This window comes from Herpailurus yagouaroundi, unplaced genomic scaffold, assembly GCF_014898765.1.
Source record: "Herpailurus yagouaroundi ecotype Mexico unplaced genomic scaffold, PumYag 213, whole genome shotgun sequence".
In the NCBI taxonomy this organism is placed as follows: Eukaryota; Metazoa; Chordata; class Mammalia; order Carnivora; family Felidae; genus Herpailurus; species Herpailurus yagouaroundi.
This window is the reverse complement of record NW_024412444.1, coordinates 4,308,944-4,329,816: the sequence shown is the minus strand read 5'-3', so window position 1 is coordinate 4,329,816 and position 20,873 is coordinate 4,308,944. Positions and strand designations below refer to the sequence as shown.

The 20,873-nt window shown below is 44.3% G+C and overlaps 1 protein-coding gene across 12 annotated transcripts in view; it reads left to right on the top strand.

The window, feature by feature from the left end:
- The window catches only part of LOC121016759 (uncharacterized), a 231,994-nt gene that overhangs the window by 106,077 nt on the left and 105,044 nt on the right, over positions 1-20,873 (top strand). The gene's annotated exons all lie outside the window — the stretch shown is intronic.

Here is a 20,873-nt window from a genome sequence, read left to right as displayed (position 1 = left end):
CCTAAGGTTTAGGAGTATTGCTAAATATTTGTGCCACTGACCTCCAGTTTATAAAATGAGGTCAGAGTGCCTTTGAGATTATTTTCCTTCTATTTAAAAGCACCATAATTACCTAAGCATGGCTGTACTGGGCAGCGGCTAAATAATAAAACCTTTTGCTTCAGGCATAACGTACAACAACTGCACATATTGTTTCCTTTCATATGGTGAGCCATAAATATGTGAAGGAAGCGGCATTAATTTCCTATAGAGTGATTTGCCAAGGTGAAATGTTCTGATCAGTGGTAAAATACGCATGCTTGGACCTATGTCTTATAACAGTCCTGTGATATGGCCAGTTCTGTGGTCATTTTTACAGCCAATACCCCCAGAAACCTTTAAAGCAAGACAGCCATAGGAGTGATGCATTGCCAGACTGCAAGAAATATTGGCCTATTACGTCCGGATCAGTTCCTGAAGGGTTACTGTTAATATTTGGCTTTGGGGAGAGGAGTTAATAAAAATCCATGTTCATGGTACTTTATATACCCAAGTGCAGGCAGAGGGAAGGCTAAGGGAAGTAAAAATAGTTTACATAGCACATAATAGGGATCATGAATATTAGTTGCCAGTTCTAACACTGCCAATGTGTGGGTTTATGTGGATGGTAATATAGCTTAGTAGTCAGCAGAATGGATGCGGGTGTCCAAGAGACTGAAGTCAAATCCTAGAGTTGTCAATTAGGAAGCAGTGTGACTGAACAAATAATTGAAATTCTAAATCTCAGTTTCTTCATTGATATGATGGGACAATATGCAGCTTCCGTGGCTTTGATGAATTAACACATGCAAAGAATCTAGATCAGTACTTGCTGTATCATAAGTATTCAACAAATGGAGATAATGTAACTAAAGCAACATAAATGTATACTAATGATCCAGGGCTGACTAGCGTCTGAGATTAGACCTAGATGCCTAGAATAACCAAACCATTATAAAACACTTAAATTTGTGGATGATTGAGTTTTTAACATGGTCTACAGGAAACATAATATCATATTCCACTGACTCTAAGATTGTGCATTTTTAAATATTTAAATGAGGGGCATTGGCTTTGCCTGCACATACGTATCAAAGTTTGGAAAAAAGAGGATGGTAGTTTGGTAGAAAAATCCAGACCCAATAATGGAGCATTCTTTTAAGAAATGAGACATCACCGGGGCGCTTAGGCAGCTCAGTTGGTTGAGTGTTTGACTCCTGATTTTGGTTTAGGTCATGATCTCAGGGTTGTGGGATTGAGCCCAGCATTGGGCTCCATGGTGGGCATAGAGCCTAATTGAGATTCTCATTCTCCCCTGCTGCCTGTTCTTCCCCTGCTTGTGTGCATGTGTGCATGCATTCTCTCTACCTTCTCTCTCAAAAAAAAAAAAAAAAAGGAAAAGAAAAGAAAAGAAATGCTACATCATCGATCCTCTCATTGACACGGAATATGACAATGTGGAGACATACAGATAGCGATGACCTTCATCTACAAAACAGTTCAGAAGAGCCAGACTCCAAATGAGAAACTCTAGGAAACGTCTCCTTCCATTTATTTGTTTTGGCTTTCTGTTTTATATTCATATAATGGTAACATTAGGGAAATATGTATGCCTAACTGGGTCTGTTTATTACATAGAGTGTTTTCAAATCAATATAGAGCGAAAATTGTGGCGTTAAAGCATTGAGTCATAGTTTAACTGTCAGTCTTTGTCATACAGGCACGCAAATAATGGAACACCTTACAACGGATGACAGGTTGGCTTTGCTGAAATATGGTAAATAAGAAAGTATGATGAGTCCAAAGAATTTCGAATTCAAGTAAATTCTGAGTTGATAAAGGCCAACCTATCTGGATTCAAATCTTAGCTCCTGTATTTCTAGTTATGTTATCTTTGGACAAATGACCATCCCTCCAAACCTCTGTAAAATGACAATTTTGCCTAAACCATTAGGTAAATTCTACAGATTAAACAAAATAATATATATACGAAGCATTTAACACCGTACTGTGTGAGTACTTCAAGACGGCAATAAATGATTGATATAATTCTTATTATGATAATTAACAGTCTATCGTTCTATTTAAGAAGTCAAAATGCTTCTGGGTATTTTTCACAGCATGTAACAGAAAGCCATGTGTTATAGCTACCAATCACTCACATTAAAAAAATTATATATATATATATACACACTGAAATATATTAACCTAAGCTGTGAATTAACCTCCTATATTTTAGCTTAAGCACAACATAAAAACAAGTGAATGAATGTTCACCAGATTTGAAAGTTACATTTATAATGGTCTAGTTTGAAATATAATGTAAGTGCTCTACTCAAGGGTTTAAGTTGGGGTGGTCAAGAGCAGTGAAAAGACAGGTGGCCATCTTTTAGCTGAAACTCATGAATAGGAGGAATACGTGATTGCTAATCAAAAAGCCAGGCCACATATACTAAAAATACACAGACTGAAAACATCATTATCCTCAAGAGGGGTTTCAAATGCAAGGCTAGAACAATGGGAGACTTAAAGACAGATACCCTGAGACTAGCAATTGAACTGCTACATATATGGACAATTAAGGAAAATGCTCTAGGGTGAAGAGTAGTAGGTATTCCTTCATTTAACAGTTAATGAGATGACAGTGTGTTATAAGATGCATACGCCTTCCTGAAGACCCTCCCTCATGGATTCTCAAACTGAAGATTCCTTTTATTTATTTATTTATTTTTTAATTTTTTTTTTCAACGTTTATTTATTTTTGGGACAGAGAGAGACAGAGCATGAACGGGGGAGGGGCAGAGAGAGGGAGACACAGAATCGGAAACAGGCTCCAGGCTCTGAGCCATCAGCCCAGAGCCTGATGCGGGGCTCTAACTCCCGGACCGCGAGATCGTGACCTGGCTGAAGTCGGACGCTTAACCGACTGCGCCACCCAGGCGCCCCTGAAGATTCCTTTTAAAGAAAAAGTAATTGCTGTTCTCTGGTGCTGGCTTAAGTATTTTATTATAATGTTACTTAAATGTCTACGTATACAACTAGATACAAGGAATTATAATGTTCAAGAGAATCCGAAAAAATAAAAAAAGCAAAACAAAGCCAGTAAGAATTAAAATTGACTGCATTTGTTAAATGCAGCTCAAGTTGTTTTGTTGAAGCCCACTAACTGCTTGCAATTTGAGTGTGGCATTGACGGAACAAAGATTCCTTTGAGTTCAGCCTGCCAGAAACACCAAGCTGGGTGTGATGAGCCATTTTCTTGTCACTGTTCTCTATTTGAACCACTGCAAGACTTTACCCCTCACTTGACGTGCATTTATTAAGTCTGCCTGTATTCTCTTCTCATTCGCCCCTAATAAATACATGGTTGCAATGCAATCATAAACTCGACTGCAGGCAAGAACAGAGTAGTAACCTATTGCTTTGTAACATATACCACAAAACTCGGTGACTTAAAACAGCAATGACCACGTACATCCCCTGGTTTCTTTGGGCCAGAAACCCAGGGATGGTTCAGCTGGGTAGTTCTGGCTTGGGGACTTTCATGAGGTCATAGTCAGATGGTGGCTGAGGCTGGGGCCCTCTCAAAGTCTTTATCACATGCGTGCTAGCTGGGCCGGGAAGACTTGAATGGTTGGGGTTCTCCTAGCAGTCTCTATAAAGTCCCTCCATTTGGTTGGTAAAGCATGGCAATGTCATGAAAGCTGGATTTCTTATATGACTCAGAGCTTCTTAGGCGAATGCCCGAAGACAGTGAGCCAAATGGAAGCCATATCACCTTTTCTAACCTCTGCTTGGAAGTCATGCAAGGTCGTCTTGCCTCACATCATTCGTTAGAAGCAAAGTCACTAAAGCCTGCCTGCATTCAAGGGAAGGAAAATTAGATCCCACCTACTGAAGGGAAGGGTGATAGAGGATTTGAAATATATTTTAAAACCTCCAGATATTGAAATCGCATGACCACATTCAGTTTTTTTTTTTAATGTATTTATTTATTTTGAGAGAGAGAGAGAGAGAGAGAGAAAGTGCAAGCAGGTGAAAGGCAGAGAGAGAGGGAGAGAGTCCCAAGCAGGCTCCTCACGGTCAGTATAGAGACTGACACGGGGCTCCAACTCACGAACCGTGAAATCATGACCTGAGCTAAAGCAAGAGTCCGATGCTCAACACCCAGGCACCCCAGTCACATTCAGTTTTTCAATGTTTATCTACATGACTCAGCATATGCCTACGGCTCTTTACAAATCTCATAGGGAATTCACAGATCCCCAAGAAAAGGTAAGCCAGCCCTCGTTGGTCTGTGAACCTCAGACGGAGAAAAATTCAGTTATGCACCAGATACAATAGCATGGAATGGAAGTTTCCTTAAATCCCAGGGTAGCAGAGAATGCACTTAAATAAGTAGGAAGAGAAGATGAACTGAAATGTGTTCGGTGAGTTGGTGGAGCTAACGAACTTGACGTATTCATGGATGACTTTATGTCTTTTTAAGTGCCTTTCCCACGTAATCTAATGGTGGTTAAATGGCACACTCCATAAATAGTTAGGGCTTCGTGTCAAGAGTGTGCAGTGTCCTTCCGTTATTCAGTGAATATGGTAACACACTCTTCTAAGTATTGGGGAGATGTTAGTAAGAGCAATGCATATTCATTCCTCATGGGTATTAGGGTCTAGTGGGGGAAGATAAGCAATGAGAAGATCATTATAGATGCACTAAATGCTACAAAAGGGAAATCATAAGGTGCTATGGGAATGCTAACTTAGTCTGGGGGAGAGGACTGGAACAGAGAATAAAAGGCAAGCCAACATCCAGAGATCGAGACTGTCAGATGAGCGGGAGGTGGCTGGGGAATTTCCAGGCCTTTCCTATATTTGCTTTCAACCAGGGTGCATCTCCTTCTACCACTGAAATAGATTTCCGGTCCACAAAATAATGGTCTTGATGAATAGGCATATCAATTCATATTTAAGGATTATTTGGTGATCTATAGGCCCTGGGAAGGCATAACAGAAGAACAGATATTCAAACAGCTGGAGTTTGTCCTCTGCAAACCATCTTCCCATTGAAGACCGGCCACTGTCTAGATGGTTTTCAGACTGGCTAGTAGTGCATGGTTGGTTGACTCCTGCTGGGCATGCTATGCATCAGGGCTTCCCTTCCACTAGCAACTGGCTTCTCCATCTCTGCAGCTGAGAAGAGTCAGAAAAAATGGCTTACCTCCCGTTGACTTCACAAGGAGCTGAGGCTGTTATCTCTGCAGCTGGCGAGCTTGGTTTTCCTTGTATTTCCACTTGTCGTGAGTAGGCCTCTCAGGACTTGAGGGATGGCTCTACCATTTTAAAAAGAAATAAGAAAGGTGAGAGAGGTGGGGCAGGACCCTTCTTGCCTCAGACAATTCAGATGCTCTGAACTTCCTCTCTGTGGGAGAGAACATTTGAACCCACACCTGGAAGGGGATGGCAAGACCTCCTCAGAGTCCTGAATGCTGGGGCAGAACTTTCTCCTCTTGTGCACTCCCTCCTCCCCCTGGGCCCCCACAACATGTACTATGTACAGCTGACTTGGTTGGCTTCCATCTATTTCTTACATATGAGATAATACTGTTATCCCAAATGACTGACACGTGGCCTGTAATCCACCCGTGAATCTCCCATTATCTGGAGAGAAAAGAGCATGCGTGCTGGCTTTTGTGTTAAGGAAGGGTTCATATTAAAAATATTTAACGAAGGAAGGGGCTTGACTAATCAGAATGGAAACTGGCCACAGGGACAGATAATAGCCCTTTCAGTTATCGATTGTGGGGAGGTCTAGGAGCCCTGAGGAAAGAGAGAGCTTCAGGATGGTTGTCATTTGCTAATCGGTGTGCATATATTTCAGAATTTTAGTAACTGGTGCATCTATAATGGTGATGTGTGTTGAATAACAAGATGTGCACTGCACAAGAACTGGGGCATCAAAGCTAGATTTCAGGGTCTGGTTCTTTATCTTGCTACATGGCTTTGGGGAAGTCACTTCTCTCCCTCAGTCTCAGGTTTTCCACCAGGCTAAATGATGTTAAAGCCTCCTTCCAGTCCTAACATTCATCTCCGCAGTTCTATCGCTGTGGTGATCCAGGCACTGCGTTTTTTTCTTAACACGCAACCTTGTGCGATGATGGAGAGCCTGCCCACTCCTTGGGTCTGAATCCTGCCCAGTGATCCGGGGCAGGTTCACTAAGTTTTCTAGGTCAAATTCCTTTAACTGTAAAATGAGGATTACAATGGGACCTACCACACAAGGTTGTGATGAGGGTTCAAAGGGACGATGCAAGAGGAGTATTTAGTGCTGTATGTAGTACAGCTACACTCGATTAATGTTAGTTCTTTTTCTATTTAATGGCTAGAGACGGCTGAAGAGCTACAGCGTGTTCTTTTTCATCCTTCAAATCCATCCATGAATTTCAAGGTTATATTTCAAGTCCAAGTTGCCCTAGCTCTTGAGCCCACTCCTAGTGTTAATGGCATACGGAACGTGAGGGGGGAGGTGGCATGGGGCCATGTCTTCAGAACGTGTGCCAGGCATGGCCAACGGCCCATTCTCTGATGTCTCAATCTGGTTGGCAGGACTCTGCCACGTGCCAACTCTTTCTAAGCCACAAAAAGATTTAGAGCCCGTGGTGAAGTGAGATGTTCAACAAAGGAGAATTCTTCCTTTTGTTGAAGTTTGGAATTGGTGGTGCAAGGTCTCCTCATTTCAGATGTTATCTTTGTCCATAGGAGGGGGTGAAGAGGCTGCAAGATGTTGGGGAGGCTCTGGACAGAACAACACCTCCCAGTGAGAATTTTCCTATTAAATTTTGATACGAATGAGGCGAACATATGGGAGAACAGGAGTGCCTCAGAATTTCTCACGTAAGTGAAAAAATGAATAAGGTGGAGGCGCCCGGGGGGCTTAGTCAGTTGAGCATCCAACTTCAGCTCAGGTGGTGATCTCATGGTTCCTGAGTTCGAGCCCCACGTTGGGTTCTGTGCTGACAGCTCAGAGCCTGAAACCTGCTTCGGATTCTGTGTCTCCGTCTCTCTCTCTGCCTCTCCCCTGCTCACATGTATTTGGAAGGATATCTACATATCTCTATATATGTATATAAATATGTATCTCTATGTATCTGTGTGTGTGTGTGTGTGTATACAGTTGGTTATAAGGTGGTTGAAACCCTGAGAATTTAGTGGCCCATTTCCTTGAAGAATCCAGGAAATGGGTTGACTTTAGGCTTGGGTGGTTCAAGTTGGTCAAACATGTTTACCAGGACTGTTCTTTCTCCATCTCTCAGCTCAGTTTTCTTCTATTTTGGTTTTCTTTCCTTTTCTTTTCTTTTTTTTAGTTTATTTATGTTGAGAGAGAGAGAGACATAGCATGAGTGGGGGAGGGGCAGAGAGAGAAAGGAAGAGAGAGAATCCCAAGCAGGTTCCGTGCTGCCAGTGCAGAGCTCGACTCTCATGAAACTGTGAGATCATGACCTGAGCTGAAGCCAAGAGTCAGATGCTTAACCAACTGAGCCAACCAGGCGCCCCTATTTTGACTTTATTTTCAAGGATATTTTTCCCAAGTAGGGGCTATGAAGTCTACTCGTAACCATAAGGCTTGCCTTTTACCCATTTCTCAACCCTAGCAAGAAAAGAACACTTCTTTCCAAATCAAGCAGCAAAATCTCAGGTGGGATTCTCATGGGCCCGGCTGGAGTTACACGTCTCTCACTGAATTCCTCTGAGGCCAAGGGGAAACAACACTATCTGGCTGTGCCCAGGCCGCAGACCATCCCTTCAAGCCAAAAGGAAGTATTAAAATCAAACTTCACACACCAACAATAAGGGGAGGGTTGGTTGCCCCAAAGAAAATTAGACTGATTTTCCCCCCAAAGAAGGCAGTAAAACCAACAGATCCCATTACAAGCAAGAATTCAGAATGAAAAAAGTCATCCATGCCCACGTGCCCACAGACACGTTTATCTGGAAACTTTCGTCAAATAGCTGGAAAAACGAGCTGTCAACCTTGACGAATTATTTAGCTGTTCCCTTTTCTTTAGCAAAGTCCTGAAGGTTCATTCGTCCAGCAGTCCTCACCCTTTGGAGCCTTGACCCTCAGCCCAGGAGCTGAGGGCAGGGAAAGAGCAAGACCCCCCTCCCCCCAGAACTCAGGTCTGGTTGAGAGCCAGAATACGCCACCACTTTGTTACACTGCTCTCCTACGCTGATTTCTGTATTCCATCATTCTTCTCAAATAAAGCTCGGACCTGCTTCTTTCCCTTCGAACGCTGAGGGCTCTGTCTCCCAAGTTCTGTCGCTGGAAGGTGTATTATGAAATGGGATGTACCATCAGAGACAGAGGTAAGAAATCTGAACCGCATGGCCTCACATAAACCCACAAGGTCCCTGTTAGGGGCTCCTTCCCCTTTCAACAGGTGTAAGGACAAAGGGCCCATTGTCCTTAGGAGCCTATAGGATAAATAGAAAGAACATGTCCTTGCTGGTTAGTCCGCTGGCGATAAAGAGCATTGTTTTATCTCCTGCCATCTCCACGGTTCCATGGGATGAGTTCTATTGTGGCACAAAGTCCGCTTTGTCTTTCCAACCCAGTGAGACGTTTAAATTGACCTTTCATATATTCCTTGGTTGTCACACCTGAGCACTGAGTTGGTATTATGTATTGAGAGGATTATCAATTTCTTTCTTCTCCAAGGGCACTGTCATCCACAGAGATGCTATGATGCTGAAAAACAGCGTGATTCTCTTCTGCTTAAGAAAAATAAATTCATAGACTTTTTTTTGGTTTCCAGAAGAACTGAACAGACTACCGAGTTCCCATCGACTCCCTCACATTGCTTCCTCCCTCAGTCTCCCACATTACTGACATCTTGCATTACTGGGGTACATTTGCTGTCACTGGTGAGCCTATAGTAATACATTGTTATTAACTAAAATCCATAGTTTACATTACTCTCTGTATCTTACAATCTTTGGGGTTTCACAAATGTATAATGACATGTATCACATTATAGTATCACGAACAATAGCTTCCCTGCCCTAAAACTCCTCCTTGCTCTGCCTATTTAGTCTTCCCTCGCAACCAACCCAGGCAACCACTGATCTTTTTCCTGTCTCCACAGTTTTGCCTTCTCTAGAAAGTCATACAGTGGGAATCCTATCGTATGCAGCCTTTCCAGTTGGTGTCTTCCACCTACCAATATGCATTTAAGGCTCCCCCATGTCTTTTGGGGACTGGATAGCTCCTTTCTTTTCATTGGTGAATAACCTCTGCTTAATATTTAAAGCTTCCAGTGTTTGAGACGGGAATGGTTATCCACCCCCCTCCCTCCCCCACCTGCTGCAACTGGCATTTGCACATTCATTAAGATTACTAGTCATCACCTAAGTTTTAAAAAGTTTTAAAAGTGTTATTTCAGGGAGTTAAATATTATTTCACACCAGCTTCCAGTACCTTTTGTACAGCTGGAGAAAGAAAGCAAATTCTCATATCTCAATCACAGCCAAAGTAGCGGTGGTCTGTTTAGGCTGCAGGCAACAATGGACTTCTTGGCATTTTTACCCAGATGAATTTATATCCATAGAATTAGTGTTTTCCCTAAAACTTTTTTTTTTTTAATTTAAAAAAATTTTTTTTTTTTTTTTTTACTTCCAGCAACATCAGAGGCTCACTTACCTGATTCGTGATAACATTCATTTTTAAAACATGAATCCAGCATTTTTAAATTTATTTTTATTTTTTGCCTTAGACTTCCTAAATAGCACCCATCTAGTCCTTGCAAAGAACAGGGGAGGAGGAGCTCCCATTCACTTACTGCGTTTGAGACTCATAAAAGGTACAGGCTTTCAAATTCGAGGGAGTAAAGTTAGTTTCCTGGCTCTGTCCGTCACTAGCTGTGTGTCTTTTAACAAGCCATCCCACCTCTCCTAGCCCCATTTTTCTCCTTTGTAAACTACAACTAATAATAGGCTCTCTCTTTTATGACTGTTACGGATATGGAAGGAGATAGTCCATGGAGAGCATACAACAGTTTCAAGCACCAAAAAACATCCTTGAACACCATCCAGTCCACATCAGGCAACGGGCCTGTGTGAAAAGGAAACGCTGAGTATCGTGTAGGTGCTCATTAAATTTTTCCTGACTGATCAAGGGGGCAAAGGGAGGGCAAATCCTTTCATGTGTGGACTCTCAGAGAGCACAGACATGTACGGAAGGAAGCTGACTTAACTGGGATCAAGCACGATGGAGGAGATAAGGTGCCCTGTGCAATCTTACATGACCGGGGACACCACTTCTAGGACCTTTTGCCCCTGCTCCTGCTGAGACAGGGCCCCTACCTACCACCGACTCACATTCTTCTCTTCGTCACCCTTGCAAAACCCATTTCCCGAGCAAGTGCATGCTTTGGTAAAGTGATTAGCAGACAGCCTGGCTCCTACATTTAATGAACACTTTGTTTAGGGTGAAACACTGGGTACTGAACCATTCGCGGTCTCCCCTTTCCCTCACCCTTCCCCCTACATCTCGCAGATAAAATGATTGGCCAGCTAACAGTTACTAAGATGCCGTTGGTGCAAGAAATCCCAACCCCTCCAACCTAAGGGTTAACGACATACCCCGAGTGTCCTTTTTTATCTTATGCTTGCTTTTTACTCGCTTTCATTCTGTGGATGAAGACTCTCTTGCCAGAGACGGGGTAAATAAACTCAGACGCATCCTGCCTCCCTTACATCTTTGTGGATCTGTAAACTGTCAGAGATACAGATGAAAATCCACTAGAGCATGCTCAGAGCAGTTACACAAAGGCCGTGTGAGATCGGAGCATGAAAGCCTGATGTTAGGGGAAGCTATCACCTAAAATGCTACCAACTTGGCTCTGTGTGAAGACATGAATAAACACTGGAGATGCCAACAGGTAGTGACCAATTGCTACGGTTAAGGATGGCCTCAACTGTGTAAAAAAGCAATAACGAAAACGAAAACAGTTGAGTAGCCACGGCAGTCAATGAGAAAGTGAGAAAGTTTAGTGGCTAAGAGCGCGCATCTGGGAACGAGCACGGACTCGAAACCTGGCTTGACCTTTCACCTTTTAACCAGGCAATCCATTTAACCGCTCCACACCTCAATTTCCCCATGTGCAAAATGGGCTCAATCAGCATCCACCTCTGAGGATTATTTTTTGAAGCCCTAAAGAGGTAAAATCTATAAGGTGCTTGGCTCAGGCAGACTTTCAATGAGACTCAGCTCTTATTTTTGTTATGTTAATGGGGACTGCAGGCCAAGGGACGCGTAACATTGCAGCAGTGTCCCAATTTTACCACCATAAGCCTTTTATTCCAGGACATCTTTGGAGGTTAATGTTCTACAGAAAACAATTTGGGAAATGCTGCCTTAAATAAATAAAACCTGAGACTTTGGGGGTGGGCAGTATGGCTGTTTGTCTTAGATATCCTCACTAGCAAGTTAAAAGTTTCAAAATCATGTTTGTGGCTGTTTCTATCACATTTGGGGCATCAGGTTTTAGGTCAGGATCCTCAATGCTCTCCGCATTTCTGTGGAAAATCAGATTTCATTCACATCATTCCTACTTACAGCAACTTTTCTGGGACCCAAATGAAAACAAGGACTGCCTGCACAAATTGGCTGTGAGATTTGCAAAGCAAAATCTGCCTTTTGACCTATATCCTGGAAGCAGCTCGCTGCCTACCCCATCCTGCCCCAGGTCAGAATTCCCCCTCGTGTCCCATGAGCACAGAAGCCATCGCCTACCCCGTGGGGGGAGGTACGAGGAGCCTGGAAGAAGCATCTTCAGCCTCTCTGGAGAAAGATAAACTGCGTGCAAGGTTATGGGTATTTTATGATCTGTTATAGATGGATAATCCAAGGTGCAGGCTTGCAGCCTGAATTTTTTTTTCCTTTAAAGCAAGGAAGCTTAGCAGTTAAACTCATTTTCCATAACTCCCAAAGTGGTTTTGCAATAAATCTGTGAATTTAATCAGCCTCCTCTGTTGAGGCAATCTTGCCTAATTGGGTTCTTGTGAAGAATAATAGACATGATGACAAAAATACTTCATCTCTGCAAGGGAAGCCAGCGTCTCATCAATAATACCGATAATAAAGCTCCCATTCCCCTAACGAAACGAGCATAGGGCTCACCTGTCTCAGGTACGGTGTGCTTTTTAGACCATCACTCTCTTTCTCCTCCTACCTGGCCAACAGCAAGAAAGTAAAAATCCCAAAATGAAAGATGACCGTTGCCATGGGCTTTAGCCAGTAACTAGGTCGCCTCCTAAGTAGGCTTCTAGAAATGTTCTAGAAAATTACAACAGAGAAGTGGGGAATTGCCTTTGAAATGAAACTAAACATGGAACACAGAATCCCAACAACACGATTTTGTTTTGTTTCTCTGGCCGGCGATTCCTACTCCTCTCTCCCAATCCTGGGAGTAATGGTGGGGTCTGGAAGGGCCCCTGCCAGGAGTGTAACACACACAGCTGTCGGCCGTCAGCTGGCAAACCAACCTAGTGACAAAATCGGCCACTGGAGCTAGATGCCACATGTTTTCCGATGACCGGACAGACAGGACCTCCAGATCTAGCTGGGATCTGTCCTACACAAGTTGGGGGCTGAAAACGCAAGATCCTAATATCGGAGGCAGGCCTGGCAGGGTTGCTCACCCCTGTGGAAGGGGGTGAGGAGCAACGGCAAACACAACCTAGGTTTTTCCATCCTGGAGCATGAGAGAAGCAAAGCGTGATAATTGAAATTAGAAATGGAGGGAAAGGCGTAATTTCACAAGGATGTCATCTGCCACGGCCTTCCCAATGAGCTCAGCATGCCAGCACCCTCCTCACTCTTTGCGTGGGAGAACATTCCCGACTTGTCCCCCCGTCCCTGCTCATGGCCCTCGGGGGTCAGTAGATCACGTAGGTGATAAACACAGGAACTCACCTGTGGTCAGCAGACACAGCGCCAAAACTGCAGGAAGAGAAGTAAAAAATGCCACCTTCCCCACGAACTGGACACAAATGCTTGCTCGCACAACAAAAGATGTTACGCACTTGGTCTCCTCTAGCTTCAGGCCTTCACTAACACATGAGTAAGGGCACTGAGGGGGCACAGATGCAATAAAATCCCAGGTTTCCTCGTTTGAGCCCTGAGTTGTGGTTTCTCTGCTTCCTCCCACTGGACGGCTTCAGTATGAATTGCTCCCAAAACCAACAGTAAAATTTAACCACCACTCCTTGCAGGAAAAGAAGAAATCCTCATCTCTTCAGAGAATTTACTTTTGGTGCAAGTCTTGCTGACTTTGGCGTGTGCCTCACACGCACGCAGGCGTGCCCACGCGCGCTCACGCTCACACACACACACACACACACACACACACACACACACACACACAGCTGTGGGGGTTTCCAGATGATCCTTCTAAGTAGACCAGGGCTCTAACAATGTGTTGTCCCTGGACAAGAAGGCTAAGAATGGCATTAGAACTCATTACAAATGCAAATTCATGGTCTCACACAGCCCTGCTGAATTGAAAGATCTGAGGATTGGGCCCAGCATTCTGCGTTTTGTTAACAAGCCTTTAAGTGATTCCAGTGCACCCTTAATTTTGAGAACTCCTGCTATAGGCTGATCATTTGTTCAGAATTCCTTACAATTTTATGCCTGTATATTTGCTCCCTCTGTCTGCCCCAGTTGGCATGCTTCTTTCTCTTCTGCTTGGCAGGCTCCTATTCAGTCTTTAAAGCCCTTTAAGAAATACCCTCTTCTATTTATAAATACTCCCCCACCATTCTGTCTACCCAAGCAGAATTAATTGTCCCTGATTTGTTTTTTGACAATATATCATATCATACCATATCATATCATATCATATCATATCACAATCATCATGTATCTGTTTTCCACACCAGGCCGAGAGGGCAGGAAAATGTCTAATTCAGCAAATGCCTTATACAAGATATCATGGGCCTATTATTATGTTAGCTCTGGTGATGCCAAAATAAAATAATAAAATATTAATTAAAAAGTAGGTCACTGCCTCGTTTGCCTAATTCATTATTGCATGCCAAATAAGATTTCAAATCCCTGGCATATGCTAGCTGTGTAACTTTAGGCAAGGTACTTAACCTCTTTAAATCTCATAGTAAGAAAAATGCCAAGAGTATATACCTTACTGTTTATGGGATGAATAAATTAGCAATATGTGGACAGGGCTTCGTACAGTACCTGGCCAGGGTAAGCACTGAGTGTATGTTATTGTTGCTGATGATAGTAATATTAATGTCATTGTCGTCCTCAACATCAAAACACTAGCAACTTGCATTGTGCCTGGTACAGAGGATATAGGCATACATGTGAACATTTTTAAAAGATCAGGGTTCTAGGCTTATCTACTTTGCTTGCTGGGTCACTTGACACTGAGCGTAAAAAAATGCAACTTTACCTAAAATGTTTCCTCAGGGGCGCCTGGGTGGCTCAGTCAGGTGAGCATCCGACTCTAAGCATTTCGGCTCAGATCATGATCTCACAGTTAGTGAGATCGAGCCCCGAGTGGGGTTCTGCGCTGACAGCATGGAGCCTGTTTGAGATTCTCTTTCTCCTCTCTCTCTCTAAAAATAAATAAACTTAAAAAGTGTTTCCAAAGATAGGCAAGAAGGTGCACAGAACATTTACGTTGCCTCTCCAAGTTGCCCAGTGTAAGGACTGATGAATACAGAGAATCCTGCTGGAGACTAAGAGGCTGAATTGAAAGCCAAGGGCGGTTGGTCAGCCATGCACGTCATCTGTATGTTATTTCTGATGCTCGCTGACTTAGCATCACTTGGGTTGGTACCTCACTCAAAGCATTTCTGTAGACCCCACCCCCCGGTTGTTTTACTGCACACAATGCCCCCCTCCACTCACACCACTGTCTGGTTCTCAAACATGATTTCACATGAGAATCACTTGGGAAGCTTCCAAAACAAAATCCTGGTGCCTGTGTCTAGCTCCCAAAGACTCAGATTGAACTGATATGAGATATGGCCTGGGCGCTGAGACTCCCAGGTGATTCCTGCGGGCAGCCAGAGTTTCTCCCTGCTGTGTCCCCAAACTTACAAGGAAGGTAAATGGTGGCTCACGATGAGTGGTTAAGTAACTACAAAGGTCTTACCATTTTTCATAGAATGGAAGTGTGATGAGCATACTGCTGGTGGGGGGAGGGTGAGGACAGTAAATCACAAAGCATCGATAGAAATGCTTTGACTCTTAATTCCTCACCAGGGAAGGGAAACAAAAATAATATAAAAACAGGGAGGGGGACAAAGCAGAAGAGACTCATAAATATGGAGAACAAACAGAGGGTTACCGGAGCGGGTGTGGGAGGGGGGATGGGCTAAATGGGTCAGGGGCATGCAGGAATCTACTCCTGAAATCATTGTTGCACTAGATGCTAACTAATTTGGATGTGAATTTTAAAACAGAAAAAATAAACTTAAAAAAATGCTTTGAGTGGGTTACCCTTCAAAGTGATGCTAAGTCAGCGCGCACAGGAATAGCAGAACCGCCCTTCGCTTTCAGCTTAGCCCCTTGGCCTCCGCAGCTCACCCCTCGTGACTTCACCCTGGGCAACCCAACTTCATGTATCAACAGTCCCATCTATCCTCCTACCAGCCTCTAGGAGGATAACGGCCACGTCAGCCTAGCCTTTCAGCCAGTGAAACGCCCAACAGACACCTTGAGGCCGCTTTCTCTCTCCTACAATTTAGACATTGTCTTATGTGCCAAGAGCTCTGTGGATTAAGACCCCTTTCCCTGACACTCCATCAATCTCCAAGTGTTTCCCTCTCCTCAACCTTGCTTCCTTGATAAAGTAGCCCAAGTATAACAAGGGGGGGGCTACTTGGGACAGGGTCCCAGTGCCACCAGAGCCAGGCTCAAAGATCTGACTGAGAGCCATGTTAATCCTCTTCTCAAACTCCAGTTAGGACCAATAAGGAAGGGTCTACATGGCAGAAAGCGTTCGTTTTAAAAGTAATTGTGGGGGCGCCTGGGTGACGCAGTCAGTTAAGCGTCCGACTTCAGCCAGGTCATGATCTCGCGGTCTGTGAGTTCGAGCCCCGTGTCAGGCTCTGGGCTGATGGCTCAGAGCCTGGAGCCTGTTTCCGATTCTGTGTCTCCCTCTCTCTCTGCCCCTCCCCCGTTCATGCTCTGTCTCTCTCTGTCCCAAAAATAAATAAAAAACGTTGAAAAAAAAGTTTTAAAAGTAATTGTGGAGGAGAGGCACTAATGGCTTTCAAAAGGTGAATAGGGGGTGCCTGGGTGGCTCCGTCGGTTAAGCAGCTGACTCTTTATTTTTATGTCATTTTTTTAAGTTGATTGACTTATTTTCAGAGACAGAGACTGTGAAAGTGGGGGAGGGGCAGAGAGAGAGGGAAACGGAGGACCCCAGGTGGGCTTTGCGCTGTCGGTGTGGAGCCCGGTGCAGGGCTTGAATCCACGAAACTGAAATCGTGACCTGAGCCGAAAGCAAGAGTCAGACACTTAATGACTGAGCCACCCAGGCGCCCCAACTCTCTAACTCTTGATGTTGACGTCTACTTTATCATAAAATGCAAGCGTGATGAGCGTACTGCTGGCGGGGGGAGGGTGAGGACAGTAAACCACAAAGCATCTATAGAAATGCTTTGAGTGGGTTACCATCCAACTCTCAATGTTGGCTCAGGTCATGATCTCATGGTTCGTGGGTTTGAGCACCACGTTGGGCTCTGCACTGACAGTGAGGAGCCTGCTTGGGATTCTCTCTCTCTCTCTCTCTCTCTCTCTCTCTCCCCGCCCCTCTCCCTCTCCCACTCACACACACACACACACACACACACACACACACACACTCAAAATAAATAATCTTCAGAAAAATAAGCAAAAGGCAAATGACGTTAAAATAGCTAAAGGGAAAAAATGAAATAATAAACAAGCCCACCATATACTTTATGTTCAAAAGAGAATTCCTTGGACTCATGATTTGAACAACTTACAGCTGTTTGGAGAGCCACGTGTTCTTTAAGTCACATGTGTAGATAAATACGAGCTCACAGTTTCTTCTCCCTTGCTCTTGCCCGCCCCCCCACTTTCTGTTTCTTTTTTGTCTTTTCCTACCAGCATCGTGAGGGTCAAGGACACACATCGTGGTACATTCAGCACGGCCGTGGAACAGAGAGACGGCCACTATAACATTACTTGAGAATCGCCCACATGCCAGGGTGTTATGGAACAATACCTTCTCTAATCTGCACAAAAGCCCACAAAGGGATATTATATGCCAGTATTTGAAAAGATGAAGAAGGTGAGGCTCAGATAATAGAATGCAATTTTCCCAAGGAGGCATAGCTAGCAAGTGTGAGAGTCAGGACTCAAGTTCTCAGCTATGTGACCTTGAAGCCCATTCCTTTTTTTTTTTTTTTTTAAATGGGTTGGGAAGTGTTCTCTTTTCTCTCTCTCTTATGAACTTTATTTATCTTTGAGAGAGAGAGAGAGAGAAAGCACAAGTGGGGGGGACAGTGAGAGAGAGAGGGAGAAAGAGAGAGAGAGAGAGAGAGAGAGAGAATCTCAAGCAGGCTCCACACTATCAGCACAGAGCCTGATACCATGAGATCATTACCCACAAACCATGAGATCATTACCTGAGCCAAAGTTGGATGGTCAACTGACCAAGCCACCCAGGTGCCCCATGAGCCTCATTTCTTACATTACCCTGGGCCGGGCTCAGCTGGCAACTGTCCTCCTCCAAGCCATCAATGACACTGTGTTTGCTCTGCCTACAGATGGGGGAAAGACCCCCTTTGGGCCCCTTGGCTCATAGCTATCATTTCAGTTTGGATCTCTGTCTGTGTTCTCACTCCAGTTGTCCTAATATCCCCTTAACATAAGTCCATGCCTGTCACCCCGGCAGAAGCCACATGAAGAGTTAGGGGAAGGGACTCCATGACCACAGGGACAGATCTACTCTAGGCATTAATTCTACACATTTGGTGGCTTCTTTATTTCCCAAGGTAGCATTCCTTATGCGCGTAGGAGACGGAAGGGAGAGAGTCAGAGAGAGGAGAGTCCCAGGCAAGGAAGAAGCTCCAGGAGAACATGCAGCAGCAAATTCAAATACCGTTTGATAACTATCAGCTCACAGATTCAGGTCTTGCCAGGTCAGAACACTGGCGGAGGCAGGCCCCAACCGAGGGAGATGTGCGTTGTTTCTGGCCAGGCCCATTTCTTCTCTTCGGAGCAGAGAGCACTGCAACAAAGGGAATTTGGAAATCCTGTCCCACAAAATGTGTAAGATTGAACACAGGCAAATGAATCATTCGCGGAATCTCTTGGAGTTCTTGCCCATCACTATCCGATGATGAACGTGCCTCCCCATTCAAAAATGGGAATACAGTCTAAGAATAATAACCTCTTCATTAAAAAGCTAGGCTGTAATTTTTCCAAAGGTCACCTGGGTACCATGCATACTTTTATAATCTCTTTGGGCTGTTGGAGCGGGACTGGTTTGGTGCTATTTCGGGAGAAGGGATTCTGCTGTGTGTTTTCTCCTCCTCTCTGAGGTTGTGGTAGACAGGCAGGCATTCACATTTTGCACCCCTGTCATGAAAATGACACCCCTGCTTCATGGTTTGGGGCTGTTTTTCCAGAAGTGGGCACAGATGGTGTTTCTGTCTCCTCCAGAGAATATTTTAGGATATAAAGTCTCTGAAATAAATGATTCGGCTGAGGCCAAAACAGTCTTCTGGAAAAAATCATATGTGAGTACGAAATAAGAGCAGCCGGGCCAAGGCTGAAAAAAATTTTAATGCAGCTGGTTTTTAGAAATGGTCATATTTGTAATAATGTTTGCATTGGGAATGTAATGAGACCTGGATTGTGGAAGAGAGTGCTATTTTACCCAGGAAATTGAACGATTGTCTTGTCTTCCCTCCCCTTTCCTCTCCTTCCCTCCCCTGCCCTGCCCTCCCCTCTCCTCTCCTCTCCTTCCTTCCCCTTCACTTTTCCTTCCCTCTCTTCTCTCTCCCCCCAGCCCCCTCCCCCATTGGGACTGGTGAAGAATAGGCAAAGGTCCATACTTGTAAAACTTTTTTTTTTTTCAACGTTTGTTTATTTTTGGGACAGAGAGAGACAGAGCATGAACGGGGGAGGGGCAGAGAGAGACGGAGACACAGAATCGGAAACAGGCTCCAGGCTCTGAGCCATCAGCCCAGAGCCCGACGCGGGGCTCGAACTCACGGACCGCGAGATCGTGACCTGGCTGAAGTCGGACGCTTAACCGACTGCGCCACCCAGGCGCCCCATACTTGTAAAACTTTGATAAGAATATGAATTACCTGGGGATTTTGTTAAACTGCACGTTTAGATTCCGTAGGTCTGGAGTGAGACCTGAGATTGCATTTCCCACAAGCTTCCCTGGTTAGGCTGCTGTTCCTGGTCTGTAGATCATTCTTCGAGTAACAAGTGCTAGAGGAAGTTCAGATAAATTATGTAATGGGGTATAACTATGCTTTGCCAAGCTACTAAATAATTTCATTCCTTCCTTCACTAAGTATTTACTGAAACCTGCTTAGGACTGGGCACAGTGCCAGGTGTTGGGATCAAGCGATGAGTGTAACAGACCCTGTCCCTGTCTTTATGGAGCTTAGAGCCTGGTGTGCATGATAAATGGCAATCAAATGATCACATCTTGAAATGTAACATTGCAACTATATTAAATCCAATGGAGGAGAGGTATAGGAGCAATGTGAGTAACAAATAGGGTGCTTTCACGAGAGGGTCGGGAAAGGTTTCTCTGAGGATGTGACATGGTGAGCTTAGCTAGGAAGATAATAACAATAGCCATGACTGTTATAATAGCAGGCAGCTAACCCTCACTGAACATTTACATTGGACGGGTACCCTACTATTCCTGTGCATTGGCTTGTTTAATTATCAGAGTAACTGTGTACGGGAGATGCTATTATCCAATTTTACAGAAGAGAGACCCAAGGCTTAGAAACTTGCACAAGGTCACACAGTTAGTACACAGCCAATTCGCGACCCAAATGTGGGTTACACGTATCCTTAATGACTCCACCTAACTGCTTCCGCTTACGAGCTAGGAAGACCATTAAATCAATTGAATCAACCGAATTGGCTTCTTTGCTCCTTGTGGTAACAATGACCATAGAAAAAATCCTGCTCCTGCTGATAGGAGGGCAGCAAGGAAAACCTCAGGCAGGAATCAAAAGTAGGAGTTTGGGTTGTAGCTTTGCCAATAACTTGCTGTGGGTTTGGGCCAAGGTCATGACAGCTGCCACTTTTCAAGCACCTACTGTGTGCCAGATACTTGTCCAAGAGCTTTACATGTGATCATGTCAAATTTTCAAGTTAATTGTGTAAGACCAGAGTTATGTATTAATAGCTGCATCTGACAGGTGCAGACACTGAAGAAACTGAGAGAGGCTAGAGTGGTACAGTTTGTAAGAGGGACAGTCTGGATATGAGAGGCTGGTCAGCATAGTGTAACAGTTCTCCCAGTGTGCTCTGGGGGTCCCCTCAACTTGCCATTTTTTGAGAGAGTGAGAGAGAGGAGAGACAGAGAGAGAGGAAGAGAGAGAATCCCAAGCAGGCTCCATTCAGTCAGCACAGAGCTCGATGCTAGGCTCGAACTCGCGAACCAGGAGATCATGACCCGAGCTGAAATCAAGCGCCACACACTTAACCCACTAAGCCACCAAGGTGCCCCTGCCAAAGGTCTTTTAAGAGGGCTGTGTGGTCAAAACTATCAGCATAATAAGGCCAAGACATTGTTTACCTTTTTTTTTTTTTT